Source organism: Sinocyclocheilus grahami, unplaced genomic scaffold, assembly GCF_001515645.1.
Source record: "Sinocyclocheilus grahami isolate Dianchi unplaced genomic scaffold, SAMN03320097.WGS_v1.1 scaffold84.1, whole genome shotgun sequence".
Lineage (NCBI taxonomy): Eukaryota > Metazoa > Chordata > Actinopteri > Cypriniformes > Cyprinidae > Sinocyclocheilus > Sinocyclocheilus grahami.
In genome coordinates, this window is record NW_015505263.1 from 316359 (window position 1) to 324777 (window position 8419).

The following is an 8419-nucleotide window of genomic DNA, read 5'->3' on the forward strand; positions in this document are numbered from 1 at the left end:
AGCATCCAGTGGGGACATAATTACTGATTGTAATGACTTATACTGTGCTTTTACGCTTTGCGTTGCGTATTGCGCCGCGTAAACATGAAACCATGTCTGTATTTGTGATCGGAGAAATGACAAACAATAAGCGCTACTCTACACTGATCAAACTCACGTTTGAATAATCAGTGGCAAATTCTTTAAATACAAAAAACGTACTTACAGGCTGCGAGTCAGAAGCGTCAGACTGTCCTTGCAAAGTTGGAACTGCCCCACTTTAAAGAAACATTATGTCCTCTTTTGGAAGGCCAAACAAAGTAGTTTCGCTTTTACAACGAAACACACAACGCCTTCAAGACATGGCGGCAGCAACAATACTACAGCGAGAATAAAAGTTACGCCTTCTTTCTTTGCGTGAACAGTTGGGCGGCGTTATGCAAATCTTCCCACATAGTGACGTAGACATGTTTGAACGAGCCGTTTTAGGTACGTGTGGTTAAGGCTGAACTTTTATAAAGAATATCTCTTTGGATTTGAGACTTTAGTCTTTGCAACTTTACAGATCTTCTTTATGCACCAAGAGCTTGCAACACTCCAAAGAGAAAGGAAAAATTTTAATCGCATCATATGACCCCTTTAAATAAATCCCCATGATTTATTGATGGCTTCACAGAGTTTTTTTTTTATTAAACAGGACACCTTACACATGAGTTAACCCAGCAAGAGTTGAGCATCAAACCATACAAAAAAAAAGCAAAAATCACACAAAAACCCATTAAATAAATTCATCAAAAGTAAATTACTTGCAAAAATAGCTCAACTCTGCTTAAACACTAAGCATATAGCGTCCTTGTAAAGTATATACAAACAATGGGGGAAACAAACGAAACATAAATAAACAAAAGAAAACTAGTCCGCCAAAAGGGCCTTTCCCATTTCTTTCAGCCTAATTACCGATTCAAGTACCCGGGCGGACTAGACAATAAACCCAAAACCAAACATTCAAACCAAAAAAAAATAAACTGAAACTCAAATACAACAAGAGCAACAAATGGGCTCCGTAGAGCTGAAACACACATTAGAATACTTTTATTTGTAGAAACCATTGTTCAGTTGCAGCAGATCGATGCCAATCCAACAAAGAGACAGACACGAGGGCATTGCAGACCACAAAAAAAAGCAATTTTTTTGGATGTTACAAAAAAGAGCGTTTGTTCAAAACAGTTGCGTTCGATCCTTCGCTGGCTGTGCTGATTTAAATCTAGCAGTTCTGTTGTGTTTGTGTCAAATAAAAGCTATAAAAGCAAAGACATAAGAAATGTAACTAATGGTTAGAAATTAGTAACCATGGACACAAATAAGGACTGCTCAAAGGGGGGATGAACATAATCAGTTCCTAAGGTTAAAATTAAGATTTTAACTTAATTAAATGTGACACTAACAATTAAAATGTAAGAAGAGGTTGATTGTATGTGTCACGTGTGTGTTCCCGTTGAGTTCCTGTTTGCCCTTATTTGCTCCTTCCTGTTCCTGTCCTCGTTGTATGAATTAGTTTCCAGCTGTGTTTGTTTAATTAGTTAATTTGCTCCCAGGTGTGTCCCAGTGTTTCTTTGTCTGCTGTTAAACGTCGTGTTGCTGTGTCTCTGAAGTTCCCCATGTATTCAAATTAAAGTCAATGTTCGAAAATATTCTCTTGTCTCCTTCGCTCCTTCTTGCCTGAGTGTAACATGACAGTATGACGTCAGGAGAGTATTTCCCAGCAATTTTGTCCAATACTATATATACAATAAGAGTCAGTTTGATATGGTAATAAGCATGGTACGTTTGCGTAATAATTCCTTAAAAAATGGAAACTTTATGTTAGAAAATGGGACATGAGTGCAACAATACACTATGAAAACATTTTTGGAGTGAGTTTACGTTTCCCAGAAACTGTGAAGTAAAATTACATGAAAATTAATAATTTGGAAATGGGTAATGGTGCAACTGGTAGAATGCACTTCGTTTTTTTGTAGGGATTTTGCCATTAATTTTCTTCAAAACCATACAGTCAAAAATTTGTTAAATTAATACAGCAATAGTCAGGGTGACTGTAAACAGAAATCAATCAAAAGAACGAGCAAACCTGTAAAGGAAAGATTTTTATGAGGGTTTGAAAATGGGACATGATGTAAAAGTGCTTATTCACTTAGATGCTTGGGGTGAATTTGCCTTTAATTTTCTCAAAAACTATACAGTAAAAATATTTGAGAATTACTACAGTAATAGTCAGGGACACTGAACAGGAATCAATTAAAAGAACGAGCACACCTCTAAAGAAAATATTTTTATGAGGGTTTGAAAGTGGGACGTGATGCAAAAGTGCTTATGCATTTAGATGCTTGGGGTGAATTTGCCTTTAATTTTCTCCAAAACCATACAGTAAAAATATTTGAAAATTAATACAGTAATAGTCAGTATCACTGTGAACAGGAATCAATTGAAAGAATGAGCAAACCTATAAATGAAAGATTTTTATGAGTGTTTGAAAATGGGACGTGATGTAAAAGTTCTTATGCACTCAGATGCTTGCTGTGAATTTGCCTTTTAATTTTCTCTAAAACTGACTTGTAAATTAATACAGTAATAGTCAGGTTCACCCCGAATACATATGAATTGAAAGAATGAGCTAACCTATAAAGGAACACTTTTTTATGAGTGTTGGAATATGGGACACGGTGCAAGTGCTAGGACGCATTTTGTTGTTTGGAGTGAATTTGCTATTAGTTTTCGCCAAAACTATACAGTAAAATGACTTAAAAATGGAGACAGTGATAGTCAGGCTCATTCAGAATACTTATCAATTGAAAGAATGAGCTAACCTATAAAAGGACAATTTATTATGAATGATTGAATATATACGGAAATAATCGAAGTGCAACAACGGAGTTTGATGTTTTGGGTGATTTTGCTTTCAGTTTTCTCCAAAAGTATACAGTAAAATGCCTTGAAAATGAATAAAATGATAGTCAGGGTCACTCTGAATACATATCAATTGAAAGAATGAGCTAACCTATAAAGAGACATTTTTTTATGAGTGTTGAAAAATGGGACACAGTGCACGTGTAAGGGCGCAATTTTGTTGTTTAGTGTGATTTTGCTTTTAGTTTTCTCCAAAACTATACAGTAAAATGCCTTGAAAATGAATCGAGTGATAGTCAGAGTCACTCTGAATACATATCAATTGAAATAATGAGCTAACCTATAAAGGAACCTTTTTTATGAGTGTTGGAAAATGGGACACAGTGCAAGTGCCAGGACGCATTTTGTTGTTTGGGGTGATTTTGCTTTTAGTTTTCTCCACAACTATACAGTAAAATGCCTTGAAAACGAATAGAGTGATAGTCAGGGTCACTCTGAACACATATTAATTGAACGAATGAGCTAACCTATAAAGGGACATTTTTTTATGAGTGTTGAAAAATGGGACAAAGTGCACGTGTAAGGGTGCAATTTTGTTGTTTGGTGTGAATTTGCGTTTAGTTTTCTCCAAAACTATACAGTGAAATTACTTAAAAATGGAGACAGTGATAGTCAGGGTCACTCTGAATACTTAGCAATTGAAAGAATGAGCTAACCTATAAAGGAATTTTTTTTATAAATGTTTTGGAATATATGGAAATGATCAAAGTGCCACAATGGAGTTTGATGTTTTGGGTGATTTTGCTTTCAGTTTTCTCCAAACCTATACAGTAAAATGCCTTGAAAATGAATAAAGTGATAGTCAGGGTCACTCTGAATACTTATCAATTGAAAGAATGAGCTAACCTATAAAGGAAATTTTTTTATAAATGTTTTGGAATATATGGAAATGATCAAAGTGCCACAATGGAGTTTGATGTTTTGGGTGATTTTGCTTTCAGTTTTCTCCAAACCTATACAGTAAAATGCCTTGAAAACGAATAGAGTGATAGTCAGGGTCACTCTGAACACATATTAATTGAACGAATGAGCTAACCTATAAAGGGACATTTTTTTTGAGTGTTGGAAAATGGGACACAGTGCACGTGTAAGGGCGCAATTTTGTTGTTTAGTGTGATTTTGCTTTTAGTTTTCTCCAAACCTATACAGTAAAATGCCTTGAAAATGAATAGGGTGATTTTGCTTTCAGTTTTCTCCAAAAGTATACAGTACAATGCCTTGAAAATTAATAAAGTGATAGTTAGGGTCACTCTGAATACATATCAATTAAAAGAATGAGCTAACCTATAAAGGGAAATTTTTTATGAGTGTTGGAAAATGGGACAGTGCACGTGTAAGGGTGCAATTTTGTTGTTTGGTGTTATTTTGCTTTTAGTTTTCTCCAAACCTATACAGTAAAATGCCTTGAAAATGAATCGAGTGACAGTCAGGGTCACTCTGAATACATATCGATTGAAAGAATGAGCTAACCTATAAAGGGTCATTTTTGTGAGTGTTGGAATAGGCGGAAATAATCAAAGTGCAACAATGCAGTTTGATGTTTTGGGTGATTTTGCTTTCAATTTTCTCCAAAAGTATACAGTAAAATGCCTTGAAAATGAATAAAGTGATAGTCAGGGTCACTCTGAATACATATCAATTGAAAGAATGAGCTAACCTATAAAAGGAAAAAAATGTATGAGTGTTGGAATAGGCGGAAATAATCAATCAAAGTGCAACAATGGAGTTTGATGTTTTGGGTGATTTTGCTTTCAGTTTTCTCCAAAAGTATACAGTAAAATGCCTTGAAAATTAATAAAGTGATAGTCAGGGTCACTCTGAATACATATCAATTAAAAGAATGAGCTAACCTATAAAGGGACATTTTTTTATGAGTGTTGGAAAATGTGACAGTGCACGTGTAAGGGTGCAATTTTGTTGTTTGGTGTTATTTTGCAGGAAGGGAGGCTAGCACTGTTTTTCCAGTTTCTCTCTACCAATGTAATCTATAATATAAACCACTCTCTTTAAAGCATTCGAATAGAAGATCTGTAAGTGGATGATCTGAACAGTGGTGTATAAAGTACCTGAAAGCCATACTCAAGTAAAAGTACAGATATCTTACCAGAAAATTAATTTGGTAGAAGTTGAAGTCACCGTTTAGAATATTACTTGAGTAAAAGTCTTAAAGTATGTGATATTTATTGTACTTAAGTACGAAAAGTATTTTTTTTATCTTAAAAGTACTTAAGTATTGAAAGTAAAAGTACAAGTAAATGCAAAATGGAAAAGAAGCAACTAAATATATATAAAATATATATGCCTATATATAATGTTCATACACAGCTTGAGTAGCAAGATTGTGTTCAGTTTTAGCTCTTTCTTCCATTTTGTATTTTTATGTAAGAATAAGAAGCACTTCATCCGGTACTTAGTGTCTTTCATTGCAACATAAGAAATCTTTTTCGGAATCTGCATCTGAAATAGCATTTAGATGTATTGACACAGTTTATGTGTCTCAGAGGGGACATTGATGCATTAACCTGCAATTACAGATGCATAAATAGGCCTAATGTTTTATTTTTAACATAAAACATTGAATACTGATATTTGAAATCATTTAAAACATGAAAAAAATTGTCGAAATGTGAAATTAAAACCGCCAGTAGGTGGCAGCAAGTGATTGTTAATGAGTGAGTCATTGAGATTCAACTGATTCATTCAAACGGCTGATTCATTCAGGAACAAAGTATTTGACAGTGTTAATGAGTGAATCACTGAGTCATTTATTCAACCGATTCGTTCAAAAAGCTGATTCATTCAATAAGTAAACACGGTCCATTGCTCAGAGACGCAAAACAGTGCTGTGATCTTTGTTTGGAACTATTTTCATTGGCAAAATTGAGCAAAAACGAGCAATATTACCTCTAAAATATAAGTCACTTATTGCTTTACTGAACTTGTATAAAATTATTATTAAAGGGATACTCCACCCCAAAATGAAAATTTTGTCATTAATCACTTACCCCCATGTCGTTCCAAACCCGTAAAAGCTTCGTTCGTTTTCGGAACACAATTTAAGAAAGCATAATCAGAATAGTCCATCTGCCATCAGTGGTTCAACTGTAACACTATAAAGCGACGAGAATACTTTTTGTACGCAAAGAAAACAAAAACGACTTTATTGAACAATTCGTCTCCTCTATGTCTGTCCGCATCACCGTAGCACCACTTTGGAGAATATGAGCTGATCGCAGGCAGCTTACGCTCTTCTGTGTCAGCCGTGCCACAAGGCACCTCATATTCTCCAAAATGGTGCTACGGTGATGCGGACAGACATAGAGGAGACGAATTGTTCAGTAAAGTCATTATTTTTGTTTGAAGTATTATTACATTACACCACTGGATCTGAATGAGCTTTAGAACAGAGACTAGAGATTTACAGGATAAATTTATCAAGTTTGTGTTCTGTTTATTACAAATGAGACGGGTGGAGTCTTGAACAAAGCGCACAATTAATAAAAAAACAAAACCATTACGATTACAGCTGCTGTGGATTAACAAATCATGACAAGTGTTGATTACGGCATTTAATTTAGAGCTACTTCTGTTGTGTCAAAGGCACATAAATGCGACAGATTAGAGTTCTGTATTCTTGTGAATGCTGTCATTATGACCAACAAAGTGTGTAAGCAATGTTAACAAGAGATTCATTGTGCAATGTAGACAGCTGCGTTGAATAAACAGGGGTTTTTGCAAAAAAGCTGAACTCAGTCAGACCACATCAGGGGGAACAGTTTTTCAAAAATCTATGAAGTAATCATCATTTAAATTAAGTAGCTTTTTTAAAATTTATGTTTGTGTTTATTACCACAGAGGAAAGGATTGTATGACATTAGTTTAAATGGCTACGAATTTTGATGATTCCTTCTCTATTTTTAATTGGTTTTATAAAGCACTGCCTATAAAATGAGTGTCTATGAGAAGAGAGAGGAGGAGGATGTTCACACTTATAAAGCAGCATCTCCAGAACCCAGCTGTATGTCTATGAAGAGTGATGCATCAATGGGAATCCCCCTTAATTTCAGTGATGGAGCAGTGACCTCTGACCCTGAGTGCGTATAAATGTGTTTTAACAGCAGTTACGGAAACATCTCTACAGTTCTTCAATGAGCCAAAAAGGTTATGCAAGATTGTTTTATGATTTATTATATAGATGATGCTTTATTTTCTGAACTGACCCTTAAATAATTAAGTGTCATAAGTGTGTAAATGTGAGCTCAAAATTTGGTGTGCAGGAACATTTGAATGTTTTTCTCTATTTTAATGTTTTTTTCACAGTTTTTCTGCTCATCTCACACTTTCTGCAGAGTGAAGAGAGATGATGTGATCAGATCAGTGACGCCTCGTCTGACCTGCACTAACTCTGACTGTCAGACCCTCATCAGACAGAGAGTCAAAGACCAACATAAAACAAGCATGAAAAGCAAGTATGAGAGATTATTTGAGGGAATCAAACTAGAAGAGAATCAAAACCTCCTGAACAGGATCTACACACAGCTCTACATCATAGAGGGAGAGAGTGAAGGAGTGAATGAAGAACATGAGGTTTTACAGATGGAGAAAACACCCAGAACACAACACACTCCAATCTACTGCAATGACATCTTTAAACCCTTACATCAACCAGGATGTGAGGAGAAAGACAAAATCAAGACTGTTCTTACTAAAGGCATCGCTGGAATTGGAAAAACTTTCTCTGTGCAGAAGTTCATTCTCGACTGGACCGAGGGAAAAGCCAATCAGGATGTAGATTTCATGTTTGTGCTTCCATTTCGAGAGCTGAACTTGATTAAAGATCACCAGTACAGTCTTCACAGACTTCTGCTGGACTTTCATCCTGAACTTCAAGATCTGAACTCAAAGATTTATGAAGGGTGTAAAGTTGTGTTCATCTTTGATGGTCTGGATGAAAGCAGAATTACACTTTTGTTTTCAGACGATAAGAAAGTTTGTGATGTGAATGAGTCTTCATCAGTCGGTGTGTTGATGTCAAACCTCATCAGAGGAGAGCTGCTTCCCTCTGCTCTCATCTGGATCACCTCCAGACCAGCAGCAGCCAATCAGATCCCCTCAAAATACATCAACCGTGTGACAGAAATTCAGGGATTCAATGAGCCTCAGAAGGAGGAATATTTCAGGAAGAGAATCAATGATGAGCATCAAGCCAGCAGAGTCATCTCACACATTAGAAGATCAAGAAGCCTCCACATCATGTGTCACATACCCGTCTTCTGCTGGATCTCAGCCACTGTGCTTCAAAACCTAATGAAACAAGATGACAGTGCAGAAATCCCTCAAACTCTGACTGAAATGTACATCCACTTCCTGCTAACTCAGATCAACATGAGAAATCAGAAGTATGATGACAAAGATCCAGAGAAACTCTCAAAGTCCAACAGAGAAGTGATTGTGAAACTTGCTGAACTGGCTTTCA

At 35.8% G+C, this 8419-nt stretch overlaps 1 protein-coding gene across 1 annotated transcript in view; it reads right to left on the reverse strand.

Annotated features, from left to right (window-relative positions):
• LOC107586631 (jouberin-like) overlaps window positions 1-8419 on the reverse strand; it is a gene marked incomplete at its 5' end in the record, with an annotated part of 20461 nt that overhangs the window by 9433 nt on the left and 2609 nt on the right. The window lies entirely within an intron of this gene.